The sequence below is a fragment of the Copadichromis virginalis genome, linkage group LG18 (assembly GCF_057382275.1).
Source record: "Copadichromis virginalis isolate Kocher_CV1m ecotype Utaka linkage group LG18, C_Virginalis_male_GT1.1, whole genome shotgun sequence".
Lineage (NCBI taxonomy): Eukaryota > Metazoa > Chordata > Actinopteri > Cichliformes > Cichlidae > Copadichromis > Copadichromis virginalis.
The window spans coordinates 16,045,318-16,060,592 of NC_140635.1; positions in this window are offsets into that span (position 1 = coordinate 16,045,318).

The window sequence follows — 15,275 nt, forward strand, 5'->3', positions numbered from 1 at the left end:
GTGTGGACTATTAACTAATTACTTACAGAAAGTACAGCCTCATTCACTTGTAGGGTTTTACATATCAGGGTAAAATGAAAAAAATCTTTGGTAAGTCTTAGTAAGTCTTAAAATAAATTAAATACAACCTCAGATGAATGAAAACTGAGAATAATTAAAGAAAGAAAGAAAGAAAGAAAGAAAGAAAGAAAGAAAGAAAGAAAGAAAGAAAGAAAGAAAGAAAGAAGCTTCTCAGATGAGAGGTTAAACATCTTCAAGGCCAAAGGAGCTTGCAAAGAAAAGCGTCTGGACTTCTTTAAGTACTTAAGTACTTTTCTTTGCAAGCTCCTTGGACTACAACGACCTGGACGACTGAAAACCTTCACAGACAAATAATGTTATTATTCAATTAATTATAACATAATAAAGATCATCTGGTCGTTAAGAAGCCTTAAAGTTTGGTAAATACAACCTCAGATCAACTGTGAAACTCTATCGTTGTTTTTTAACAACAGCTAAGCCAAATATTTACAAATTAAGTACTCTAAGTCATGTGACAAAAAGGTTTTACTGTCATGGCCTGGGTCTAGGGACCCAGGGCTCATGTATTTTAGTGTATGTTTATGTTTATATTTTCCGTGTGGTATTTTGATTTTCTCTCCTTTTTTCTCCTGGTTTCTCCGTGTGAGCTTCCGGATGTTTTGGTTCGCTGAGGAGACTGCGAACCCGGAAGTGTTTCTTCACTCGAGACAGCCACACCTGCCGCTCGTCCTTCTCTGCCAGCTGCAGCAGATTACACTCGTCAAGGGAGCGGTATTTAAGACTGCAGCTGAGCTGAGGCCGACGCTGGATTCTTGAGTCAGAGCGCGTCAGTACAGCCGTGGACTTTTGTATAAACCTTCGAGATAATAGATGTCCTGCTAACCTTAATGTGTTTGTGTTGCCAGGAATTTGGAGCGGAGTGTGTTTTGAAGTCACGGTGTAGGAGTTTTTTGGAGTCGCCACTTTTCACCTTTCACGGACATCTGCACTGTGTGGGATTCAGGGAGAATCGCCACAGGACCACAGTGCCTGGATTTTGTATATAGTTGTGGGTTTTCCACCCCCTGTCAATAAATCCACTGTCCTTCACTAAAAGTCTCGCGTTTGGGCCCTACTTTCACTGCAACTCCACGGTCTGCCGTCGCAGCCCGTGACCTTTATTGGACTCTGTGAAGTCCTGTGCAAAACTTAATATACCCAATGATTTGGTAACCTGTTCAATGACCTTTAGCAGCAATAACTTGAAAAAAAATGCTTTCTGCATGACTCCATCACTCTGTCACATGGTTGTGGAGGAATTTAGGTCCACTCTTCTGTACCACATTGCTTCAGTTCATTAAAATGTGTATATGCTCATGCACAGCTCTGCCACAGGATTAGAGTCAGGTTGAGTCGGCCATTAAAACACCTTAATTCTTTTCTTTTTCAGCTATTATATCATACATATGCTAAGAATATTATCCTGTTGAATGACCCAGTTTCGTCCAAGCTTTAGGACAAATGTGAGGCCTGATGACCTCACATTTGTGTGCAGTGTGTTTTGAAGTCACGGTGTAGGAGTTTTTTGGAGTCGCCACTTTTCACCTTTCACGGACATCTGCACTGTGTGGGATTCAGGGAGAATCGCCACAGGACCACAGTGCCTGATGACCTCACATTTGTCTCTAGAATACTTCAGTGTACAGAGGAGTTAATGGTTAACTGCAAGGTGTTCAGGTCCTGTGGCTGCAAAACAAACCCAAATCATCACCACCGTGCTTGATAGTTGTTATGAGGTGTGTCCCGATGTGCTGTGTTCGCTTTTCTCCAAAAGTGTTACTGTTAGCACCAAAGCTGCACTTCTCTGTCTGAAGGACATTGTTCCAGAAGTCTTGTGGTTTGTTCAGATACAACCTTGCAAATGTAAGCAGTGCTGCCATGTTGGTGTTGTTTTTTTTTTTAGAGAAAAGAGACTCCTGGAAACCCTTCCAAACAAGCCAAACCTGTTCAGTATTTTTTTTTTAATTGTACTGTCATTTTTTTGCAGTTCTTTGAGCATTGTACAATCTGACCTTGTGGTAAATTTGCTGATACACCCATTTCTAGGAAGAATGTGGCATTGTATCGATGCACACCTGAACCCTCCAGACCAGCAAACTGCCAAAACGTGTACTGGACATGTTCATGCATTAAATATGGCATCAGAAATAGCACACCCTTGCCTCAGATAGCTGGAACAGAAAGAATAAAGGCATGAATCAGTTAGGAAGGCACTCATAAGAGCACATTACTCCAACATGTCCAACAGATCCCTTTGATTCAGCCTGTTTAATGTTTCCTTCCATTTTGTACTTCACACAAGGTTTTACTCCCTATCTGCCAGGTCATCTTGTCCTGTTCATTTTTTGTCTCAGCAGTCTTGAACTTTAACTAAATGACATAAAAGTACGTTTCTCGTTGGAATACAATTCTCTCTGGAAACTACTGAATCAGACATTTCAGGCTCTAAAATGCAAACCAACCAACAAGCACCTAAAATAGAATAATACTGTGGAAAAAGCCAAGGTTTAACCACAATCTAATGTGTTTTACAGTGTTTGGGGAATACAACCGCAATTAAAACATATCCGATCCCGCCTATTCACTTTGGTCCTGTTAGTGTAATGAGATTCTGAGTAGTGTCAATTAAAATGAAGATGCTGTTAGCTTTGTTCATTATGTAAAGTACAAACAAGAAAAAAACAAAACAGACCCTTCCTATGAATAACAAATGAGACAGGGAGACCAGCACCAGCTCCTACATAAATTTAATATTTACTTAATAAATATTCCAGTTTGCTGAATTATAAATATAACAAATCAAAGTAAAAAAAGAGAGAGAGAAAAGAAAGACCAGTAGGATCAACAACAAAAACAACAAAACACAATAACTACTTAGGAATAATATGATGGTAACAAAAAATAAATAGACAGAAAACCTCCCCCACATATAAACTGTACAAATAGGAGATGAGACGAGAAGCAAATTCTGAGATTAGTGCAGCTCAAGTTACTCTTCTGAACAATATTTAGGGCATATAGAGTTTACCAGTAAGTATATAAGTGCTGAACTTTCAGAAACAGCCGCATATTTGCTTCAGTAACTGGCCCTCGATTTGAGTCAGACTTAAGCAACAGTTTGGCCATTTATTCTTGAGGCTGACGGTCCTGTCATAAGCTGCTCACAAACAAAGGTGGGCATAGTCAGAAGAGGTTCTGAGAGTCATTTATTTATGCCGGCCTCCCAAAGTGCACAAAGGAATATAAAACAATAAATAAATTACAAAAAAAAAGTCACGGCAAAATCTAATTCCAGCGTCTTTTCCACAGCTCGAATCACATAACTCAGCGACGTCATTTCAGAGATCTTTGGTCACGTGATATTCTGATAACCGGCCTCGATAGGGCTTCATTTGAACACGCCCCCTTTACTAGACAGAGACACTTTTTTTTTTTGCACAGAAATGTACAACAATTATGGCAATCTCTACAAAGATTCTATTTTCCCAACATGAAGTAGTATCAGAACAGGCTGAATTCCAACATATAGAAGATAGATAATGAACAGGAAGTACTGTACAAACAACAACAAATAAATAAATAAAAACAAACCCCAAACAGAATCAAAGCAAACAAACAAACAAACAAACAAACAAACAAACAAACAAACAAACAAACAAACAAACCAAAAAAAAGATGTTATACCTTAGGGGTTTTCTAGCAGATCTAGTTCAATAATCATATGATTCAGAACCAGAGCTTGTTTTTTGTCCATACATGTAACAGATGAGAGGAAGAGGCAGAGTTCTTTGTGAAAAGTAAAAAAGGACAGCTTTGTTTTCAGAAAACGACATTTGTGAATGAAGAATTTGCCCATAATAATTATTACATTTAGAACATTTTCAAGCTTCTTTTCTTTTCTTAGAGAACCAAAGATACTATCATTTTTAGAAAATTCAAGTAAGTTTGGAATCTTTTGAAAGAGCCAGTAGTGCACATCGTTCCACAGGGCTTTGCAGAATATACAATTATAAAATAAATGTTCTGTAGATTCAATATCCCCATCACAAAAAGAGCAAGAATTATTATCAATAGCTGCGACGTCTGAGAAATTCTTTGGAAGGGTAAATACCAGAAAGGGTTTTGTAGTGGACCTCCTTAGCTTTGGGAGGAGTGGGAAGTTTTAGGTAATTTTTTCTGCTAAATGTAGTTCTACAAGCAACCAAATCATGGGGTGTACTTAGCTTTTCATACACTGTGTCTACATTTTGGCCTAGATTTTGTTAAATAAATAACACAGTGTAATATGTCATGTGTTATTATTTGTCTGAGGTTGTATTTACCCAACCAGGTCTGGGTAATTTTTATATCCTGATATATAAAACCTTAGAAGTTTTCCCAGGACTGCATGATACTGTGATAACTTTGGCATGAGTTAGATACAGATACTAAAGTGTAAAAATTGAGCTCACTGGAATGTATCTCAAGAAACTGCAGTGACAATGTAATATTACATATTATTACTGGTAGGAGCTTATGAATACTTAGATTTTAATTTCTTTCCTCAGCATGAACATATCCAAGTGGTATTAAAAATTAATTTTGTTCTAGATTAATCTGTGTCTTTCATCAAGCTGCTGCTGTTGATAGATCACTTGTAGCTGTCTTTAATGCTGTTGCTGTTACACCATACTGTTTATTAATTATCCAGAGCAAGCACTTCTCTGGTGTGTCACCACACGAGTCGGTAACGTCTGGTTTCAGACACGTCTGTTCACTTAGCGAGTATGAGTCTCCTCACGTACTTCAACACAGATTGAACATCCTTGAGTTTGCAGAATAGAGTTTGCATTCTCTGAAGAGATTAAAGGAACAAAAGGAAGGATATTTAATTGAGGCACCAAAAAGATACTTTTTTACTAACATTTAATTTAATAACTAGAAATGAAGGCAGTTGGAAATGTGATGAAAAATCAATGCAATTAGTTTGTATGCTGGAATGAGACGAGACTGGGCAAATGTTATTGAACTGCTCAGTTTCAGTTGCGAGCCTGTGGAATTGACCATCTCGACACATGTGCTGAGTTTAAATCTGACTCAGAGGTCTTCTGTTAACACACAGAGGTCTTATTTTGCTTGTTAGCCCCTGCAGGGTCATTTTGGCTTTCATCCTTTTTTTTCTTCTTTTTTTCAGTGGTTAGTTGGTTTATTGGACCTGAAGCACCATTCAACTCCAGCAGAGAAGTGTTTTGATTCCCGTTATTGTTTTAAATGTCAAAATTTAATGCTAAAATTACCCTGGACAGAAATTTGAAAGGTCACCCATTTGGTCCATCTTAGAATTTTAATGCAAGAAAAATAACTTACCTGCAACATGTAAGACGTTGTTTAACTAACACATGTTAGTTGCATTCACTGGTTTTTGTAATAATTTCTTGACTCATTGTGAAGCATTGCTTGATTGCAACAGTACAGCCTTCTAATAAGAGAATGAGTACAGCTGGTTAGGAATAATACAGCGGCCATCCAAGAATGAAATCTATTAAAGTTTTATTCAAATATAACAAAGGAGAAAATCTTCATGGCAGTTGTATTCCATGCAAGTAGAAGGACACATTTTTAAAACATTTTCATTAATTTGAAACCCTGAAAAAGTGTTTATCAGCTTGATCTGTGTCTAAAAGTGTATTTGGTTTCTGGAACCTCCTACCTAAACATATTGCTATCCGGTCGTTAAGTGATGACGTGAGGAATCCTACTTCCGGGTCTAAAGTAGTCTGCGTTTAATATGGCTTTTGTGTTGTTAACATGTTTAATGTTTTGTATTTTCTTCTATTTGATCTCAAAAAGCTCCTAAAACAGTCAGTGATCACTGTTGACCTCCCTCGGCTTTTATTACCGCTAATCATTTATTTAAGCTCAGTTTTTAAAACCTTACGATGTAACTACAGCCCAGCCCATGCAGCAGTATATGAATGACTAACCTCGTATTGTGGATGGATTATCTCAGTTGTTCTCCTGGCTGAAATTTGATCCTTTTACAGCATCCTGCCATGCGATTACATTTGTTCCTGACCACCGAGAACACTCGCGTTAACTTTTATCGAGTGGAAAAAAGTTAGCTTGTTTATATTATGCTAACATAGCTGTGTCGCTAGCGGTCACGTAGCACATCATTATATACCAGCTAGCCAAACTTCAGTAACCCTATAAACGTCATTGCTGTTTAGTTTTCTGTCTTTATTTATGTTGGAAGTAATAACAGAGTTGTATGTTTTAATTTGTTTCCAAAACCCCGCAGTCAGGACATGCTATATTGTATTTAGATAGAAGCTAGCGAGCTAACATCCTGCTAACTTCTAACTCCGTTAAATGTCATAAATTCCGTTTTCATGGATGCCTGGATGTTAAACTCAATTGTTACACCTGGTAGAGCAGAACACTGATCATTTTATTAAAGATGAAAGACTTTAGACAGTTTTCCAACTCTCAGTAATGCCATAGTGATCGTTTGATATATGGACCTGCAGCGGAGTTTAGGCCCAGACATGGCTAGTGACGTCAGACTTAACGACCGGATATTTATGATTCATTCCAGAAGACTCAGACGTCTTATGGGGAAACATTTACTGTATTCTCAATGCTGAGGAAACAAAGATGACAAAAATTGTTCATTTGACATGTTGCTTTTCTTTACACTGAATTTCTGCTTCTTCTGTAGAATGTTTTGTAAGCAAGGTCTACCTTCATGAAATCAGACAAAAGAGATGTGTCTCAGGCTCAGATATTTTTTTTTAACTGGATCATTTATTGAGCTTTCCGACAAACAAACATGTGGCACAGTAGCACGGCATGTGTCTGATTGCATACCTCAGGTTTTTCAAGAAAAAAAAATCATACCGATGATGTAAATGTCCCAAAAACTCGAAAACAGCCCATGTGAAATATACACAATTTAAAAATGATTGCAGATCTGTCAGCACAACTCAGATTGGTTGATCATAGCCAGATGGATAAATGGTCCTTAACGCATTACGCTGGACTAATTACAAATGAGCTTGCAGGATCAATTTTTATTCTTCTATACCAGCCATAACTATCGTCAAAGGGGTTATATTTTAGGATTTTCGGTCAGTGAGGAAGTGATGAGATTTGAAATCCAAAAGATTTAAGATCTTTTTCACTGTGACTTTACATATTTTGTGGCATTTTAGCAGAAGAGATTTTTGAAAATTGGTACTTGAGTGGTTAGTAGAAGCATATTTTAAACATGTCGTTTGTTCATTCTGGGGAATGGTAAGAACTTTGTAATGAAACCATTGACAGTTTAAAAGGTGGTTTAACTTTCCTTATCTGAAAAGTGAAGCCAGTGTAGAAGTACATCAAATCTGCATTCTTTTAAATAACCAGTATTGGGCAACGCCTGTGAAAATGGTCCTCAGCTCTCTCACGCCATTGAACACTTTCCTCATGACTTTGTGGGCTTAATTAAAAATTTCAGGTCATACTGGATGGTCATTTTCAGAAAGGAGGATTCATCAGAATTTGGTCATGCTCATCTGTGACTGTCCTTATCTAGTGAGCATGTGTCTGTGAAGGTTCTCAGTCATCCAGGTCATCGTAGTCAAAGGAGCTTGCAAAGAAAAGCGTCTGGACTTCTTTAAGTTGCTTGAAGACGTTTCACCTCTCATCCGAGAAGCTTCTTCAGTTCTAAGGTCAAATGGTGGAGAGTCCCAGATATAAACCTAGTGGGAGTAACCCCCCACAGAGGGACAAAAGGACCCCCTGATGATCCTCTAATTGCCTGAGCCAAGGTGTGAAACTGGGCGTGGGTCCCAATCAGCCAGAGTTTCGGGTGTGTTCATTGTGAAACCTGGCCCCACCTTATCATGCGAATTCCTGAGGTCAGCTGGCCCAGGATGTGAGTGGGCGTTAAGGCGTCTGGGAAGGGATCTCAAAACTGGATTATAGATGGCAGAGAGTTGGTGTCGTAAACCACCGCCTCTGTTCAAAGATGGTCGCTCACAGTGGACATAGATGGCTTCTTTCACTCCTCTTTCAAACAATCTGTCCTATCTGTCCAAAATGTGAACATTGGCATCCTCGAAAGAGTGTCCTTTATCCTTAAGATGCAGATGGACTGCTGAGTCTTGTCCTGTGGAGGTGGCTCTTCTGTGTTGTGCCATGCGCTTGTGAAGTGGCTGTTTGGTCTCTCCAATGTAGAGGTCTGAGCATTCCTCGCTGCACTGTACAGCATACACCACATTGTTAAGTTTGTGTTTTGGCGTTTTGTCTTTCGGGTGAACCAGTTTCTGTCTGAGCGTGTTGCTGGGTCTGAAATACACTGGGATGTCATGCTTGGAGAAAACTCTCCTGAGTTTCTCTGATACACCGGCTGCATAGGGGATGACAATGTTGTTGCGTCTGTCCTTCTTATCCTCCCTCGCTGGTGTCTGGTCTTCTTTTCTGTTGTATCAGCCGGTGTATCAGAGAAACTCAGGAGAGTTTTCTCCAAGCATGACATCCCAGTGTATTTCAGACCCAGCAACACGCTCAGACAGAAACTGGTTCACCCGAAAGACAAAACGCCAAAACACAAACTTAACAATGTGGTGTATGCTGTACAGTGCAGCGAGGAATGCTCAGACCTCTACATTGGAGAGACCAAACAGCCACTTCACAAGCGCATGGCACAACACAGAAGAGCCACCTCCACAGGACAAGACTCAGCAGTCCATCTGCATCTTAAGGATAAAGGACACTCTTTCGAGGATGCCAGTGTTCACATTTTGGACAGAGAGGACAGATGGTTTGAAAGAGGAGTGAAAGAAGCCATCTATGTCCACTGTGAGCGACCATCTTTGAACAGAGGCGGTGGTTTACGACACCAACTCTCTGCCATCTATAATCCAGTTTTGAGATCCCTTCCCAGACGCCTTTACGCCCACTCACATCCTGGGCCAGCTGACCTCAGGAATTCGCATGATAAGGTGGGGCCAGGTTTCACAATGAACACACCTGAAACTCTGGCTGATTGGGACCCACGCCCAGTTTCACACCTTGGCTCAGGCAATTAGAGGATCATCAGGGGGTCCTTTTGTCCCTCTGTGGGGGGTTACTCCCACTAGGTTTATATCTGGGACTCTCCACCATTTGACCTTAGAACTGAAGAAGCTTCTCGGATGAGAGGTGAAACGTCTTCAAGCAACTTAAAGAAGTCCAGACGCTTTTCTTTGCAAGCTCCTTTGACTAGTGAGCATGTGGTTTCACTGTAACATCCAGTGGGTGAAGCTGGCAAAGTTCATCTGTTATACTGGCTGTATCCCAATTCAGGGTCTGCAGCCTTGAAGTACTTAAAGACCGCTAAGGCCGGAAGTGTGAGGCTTGTGAAATGGGACAGTCTAGCCTCCGTTGGCTGCCCAGGTTGCCTAGCAACCATGATTTTAACAGCTGGAAACGTTTCATACAGCTTTGTTTGACCGAAATGAAGGAGAAAATCTTTTGTTCATTTGTTTGTTTGTTTCTACATGAGCTTTGATCATTCTCTGTAAGATTAAGGTCAGCTATTGAACGGCGTGTATTTTAAAGTAAAGGCTTTAAAACCAAGTTAGTATAAACGTCACTAATGTCACATAACTTTGCCGACATGTGGCCAACAGTAATGTTTTAATGTTCTTCGTTATTAAACATTTGCACATAAATAAGTGACATAATATTCAGTACTTACTTAAAGTTTACTCTTCGGGCGCCACTCATCTGCCGTTTTTTTTTATCCACACCCTATGCATTCTGGGATATGTTGGGCCACGAAGTCTAAAGCGCCACGTCCTTGAAATTCAGGGAAATGAAGGACGCATTTGAGGGCCGCATTTCGAGCAGCCCTTGAATTGGGACAACCTTCGTCGCGTCGCTGTAAAATAATAGGCCTTAAAATGCGGCCCATAAGGCTGCAGACCCTGAATTGGGATACAGCCACTGACTGTAGGGAAAAATGGCAGAGTGGTGGTGGACCTCCTACCACTGAATGTACAAAGAGCTTCCTCTAAAGTCAACAAGGAACATCCATCGTCCATTCATCCATCCATAGTCTAAGCTATAATAGGGCAAGTGTCACGGCTGGGGCGGCAGTCGTGTGGAGGGTGAGAAAGGAGGATCCAATAGCAGACAATGGCGGAGGTGCAAGTGGGTTTTATTTACAGTGCGAATGGATGGATGGATGGATGAAAACCAAGGTGTGGGCAGAACCGAACATAAACCTAAACTGGGAAAACTAATACAAAATGGAGGACATGAAGCGAGGAGCAGAGAGACACGAAGAAACATGGAATAATGCAGACTACACGGGAGGTTCACAGAGAAACACAGATGACGCGACGAGAAGCACAGGCAGACACCAACTATAAATACACACACCAGGTAATCAGGAAATGACACACAGGAGGGGACACAGTTGGAACTAATGGGCATAACGAGACAGACCTACAAAGTAAAACAGGAAACACCCAGACTGTTTTACAACACAAAACTCGGGGACCCGTACAGAGCACAGAGGGAGACACAGGTAGGGAAAATAAACATGACAACCAATACAAATCAGAATAACTAGAAAATAATAATCACAAACTCAAGGCGCTGGGTCGGTGACCCAGCAAGAGGTTGGTACATCACAGACAGGTCAGCGGTCTACCAGCAGGCTAACACAAAGGAACAGAAAACCAGTCTCACTCAGATGCACATTTATGGCCAATTTAGAATCAACAACTAACCTAACATGCATGTCTTTGGTCTGTGGAAGAAAGCTGGGGTACCAGAGAAAACCCATGCAGACGTGGAGAGAACATGCAAACTACACACAGAAAGATCCCAGGTCAGGAAACAGTACTAACCACTGCACCAGTGTACAGTAATTTCCAGATAATTATACATTAAAAAGACGAATTATGAATATATTATCCAATTTCTGCTGATTAATATCCCTAAGTATTTCACACTGACACTTAAAGCTGAGACGACCAGCTTGAATGAAAACAACTGCGTGTTTACACACCTTGTTTCCATTAAACGTATCAGTCTAACCTCACTTAGACTACACTTATCAGTCTAACCATTATCATCAACCTCACCACAGCTCTTTTCACTGAGTAGGAAAAAAGAAATCGGTATTCCCAGATTCAAAATCTCGTGGAGAGTCTTTTTCCCGAGATGTGGAAGCTACTACAGCAGAAGATTAAAGCTGGACTTTAGCGTCATATTTTTAAAGTCAGTAAACAACAACAACAAAAAAACCATTTAATAACCTTCCAGCATATTCTAAAGGGTCTGAGATGGAACCGGGTGCTTGCACCTCCTCTAGGCTCTGCTTTGAGGCTGTAGAAAATCAAGCGAGACTGGCTAATCACAGGTCTTTTCACTTTTCAGATCCTCACTGTGTGAGGATCTGCATAGGAAGTAAAATATGGTGATGCAGTGGGTTAGGCAGAGTGCAAAAGGAATGTGTGTGTGCGTGTGTGTGTGTGCGTGTGTGTGTGTTTTAGCCTTTTCTAGATTTAAGCCTTCTGCTGCTTTCCATGATTTTAAAATAAGATGCTCAACAACTCAACAATATGTGTGACATGGTTAAGTTTCCTCCGTAGCATCTGTACACTGTGTAGCGGCTTGGTCTAAGGAGCTTGGAAAGAAAAGCATCTGTTGGTCTTCCTTGGTCTCTTGTATTCTGGGGGCCTCTGGATGTCTGGAGTTTTGATCTCCTCCATACCTGCTTCATGCCCTGGAGGACAGGGCTGTGGCCCCCCCACACCCTCTAGCAGATCATTACATGAAGGAACCTTTTAAAAAACAAAAAAACAAACGCGTCCATGTTCACAGGTGTACACACGGGTGATCACACCCACAAACTACACCCTTTTTGGCTCCTACCTCAAAGCACACTGTGTTCTGTTGATCTTATGTGCTGCACAATAATGTTTAATATTTAGTATTTACTGTCATATTCCCATATATCATTGTGATGTTGTTTATTCTATTACTCTTGTTCTCTTCTGCTTGTTTTCTTTTTTCTTTCTCAGCAGGTGACCCAGGTGATTGATATATGCATTTTTTTTTCTTTTTTTCTTCTTCTTTTTTTTCTTTTTCTGCTCATTCTGTTGGTTTTTGCCCTTCTCCCCCGTCCCTCTTCTCAGCTGTTTCTCTTTCCCTCTTTCTTTCTCCCCTTCTTTCCCCCAGTCAAGTCTGTCCCATATTCAGTAAGTGAAAATAAAATAAACAATAAAAGGTGAATCAAATGGACCATTATGGCAAGGCTGGGATGGTCAATTTGGTAAAGTAAATCCGTTGGGCATCTTTCTTTGCCTTTAGACAACAATTCTGATGGCAAAAGAGCCAAACGGGACAGGCAAAAAAGAAAAGAAAAAAAAAAAAGGAAAGAAAAGCATCTGGACTTCTTTAAGTTGCTTGAAGACGTTTCACCTCTCACCCGAGAAGCTTCTTCAGTTCTAAGGGTCAAATGGTGGAGAGTCCCAGATTTAAACCCAGTGGGAGTTTCCCCCCAAAGAGGGACAAAGGACCCCCTGATGATCCTCTACCTAATCACATGAGCCAAGGTGTGAAAACGGGTGTGGGTCACAATCAGCCAGGGTTTCCGGTGAGCTTATTGTGAAACCTGGCCCCACCCTATCATGCGAATTCCTGAGGATGTGAGAGGGCGTTAAGGCGTTAAGGTGTCTGGGGAGGGAACTCAAAACTGCATTATAGATGGCAGACAGTTGGTGTCGTAAGCCACCGCCTCTGTTCAAAGATGGTCGCTCACAGTGGACATAGATGGCTTCTTTCACTCCTCTTTCAAACCATCTGTCCTCTCTGTCCAAAATGTGAACTTTGACATCCTCAAAAGAGTGTCCTTTATCCTTTAGATGCAGATGGACTGCTGAGTCTTGTCCTGTGGAGGTGGCTCTTCTGTGTTGTGCCATGCGCTTGTGAAGTGGCTGTTTGGTCTCTCCTATGTAGAGGTCTGGGCATTCCTCGCTACTGTAATCTGATTACTTTTTTCAAGTAACGAGTAAAGTAAGGGATTACTATTGCAAAAATTGTAATTAGATTACCGTTACTTTCCCGTAGTAACGCTGCGAGTGCGCCGTTAGTGACAACAGCTGTGTGCAGATCAACAATGGATCACATATCGATTGTGGGAGAGAGTATGAGCGTGCAGCGTTTAAAGCGTGGAAGTACTGACCTTACTTTGAGTTTGATTCCATAAAAAGTGACAAAAACATTAGCGTCCATTGTGCGTGGGAAGAAAACTTCTTTTTACAGCGAAAAAAACCCCTAAACTTCCAAGCAAGCACTGAGTGCGCTACGACGTAATGGGAAACTCACAGAGAAAAGGATTCTTCAACTGACCGCGGCACACCTGCACCAGGGTAAACCTCCGCCTACTCCACTCCTGCTTTACAGGTGAAAATAGAGCAACAGGACCGCTGAGTCTTTGACTTTATTTATTTTCTGCTGTGTTTTACTTGCATCTATTTGAAAGAGTGAGTGTAAACACACACACAAAAAATATTTTATTTTATGTGCTGGAATGTGTATAAAATAGGTTTAAATGTTAAACTAATTTATTCAAGTCAGAGAATGTTGCATATAATTAAATTTTTTGCTTGATGCATAAAGTTAAAAGATTAAAACTAATAGAACAAGTTTTAAAAAGAGACTTTTCCATTTGATTACATTTTGTATGATGGATTATGTAGAAAAAGTAGAATTGGGCTGAAAGATCTATCGCTTTATCACCTCTTCATGTTGTAAATCGTGTTTTTAAAAAGTAACTAAGTAACTAAGTAACTAAGTAATTAATTACTTTTGAAAATAAGTAATCAGTAAAGTAACAGGATTACTTTTTTGGGGAAGTAATCAGTAATTAGTTAATGATTACTTTTTTCAAGTAACTTGACCAACACTGTACAGCATACACCACGTTGTTAAGTCTGTGTTTTGGAGTTTTGTCTTTTGGGTGAACCAGTTTTTTTCCGAGTGTGGCGGCTTGGTTCAACAATCTGTTTAAGCCAACAACTTATCCAATTCCTGGTCACCAGGTGGGGATGGGTGGACTTGGAGCCCATATAACCAATGGCGTGTCCAGCGGGGTGGCCTGGGGGGGCACAGGCCACCCCACAAACCAGACTGGCCACCCCAAAGGCAAAACAATAAAATTCAATCAAATATCAAATGTCCGATTATGTTTTCACGGTGACGCTCAGATATCCGCGTGTAAGTGAATGCAGCATCGCTTCTGCGCTATGCGCATCACGTTAGCAAAGGTAGGAGAGCCAAGCACGAAAGATGGCACTGCAGGAAACAATTTTTCGGTGAAAGAAAATGAGGACAGAATAAATGTCCCGGTAAGTAATATCAAGTTTGTTGAGTTTAGTAAACTTCGGTGAAATTAGAATACCAAGGAAAAAAATAACACTTAAAGAATTATTGCAGCCGTCGAATATATCAGACAGTAGGCTACTGAGGGCAGCTAACATAAGAGTTATGCGTTATAAGATATAATCTAAGTCGTAACATTGCTGTATGGAGCTGCAGATTTGGTTGCAGGTTAACATAGCTGGACTGGCCATCGGGCATACCGGGCATATCCCCAGTGACTTATTTTTTATTTTTTTTGTAATGGCATGAACAATGAGAGGTGGTGGATTGGCCAGATGCAGGTCGATGTGTAGAAATAACTCCGTTGTTTGGTGGTGACTATGACGGGGCTTCCACAGAGGCAACAGGTGGATGAGGGAAGGGGAGGCAGGAGGAGAGACCCGAAGCAGCCGCCAGTCCGAGTGTCAGGTGAACTGAACTTCAGGTAAGAAGTTATGACCTGCAGTCTATCTGGGTCAGATATAAACCAAGTTTAGGTGGAGTTTATTTTCATGTTGCTGACTTTTTACTGTCAGTTGCAATAACTCATACTGCGTTCTAGCCAGTTTGACGGAGTTTTTATACAGCTGGGTGGGTGCTATGATGTTACTGATAGTGAACTTTATTTTATTCATAAGGTTAGTTAGTAGAGTTGCCAACGGCTCCTTAAAAAAATGGAATGGTCCCTCAATCAGAGAAAATATTACACGTTTCGTATTGAGCTGAGAAGAGACGCAGTTTGTCCCGAACTTTAGCTAGAATGGAAAAAAGACACAAAGCTGGATTTATTCTGTCTTTATGCTGCACAGCTGCCTCTTCTCTCATTCTCT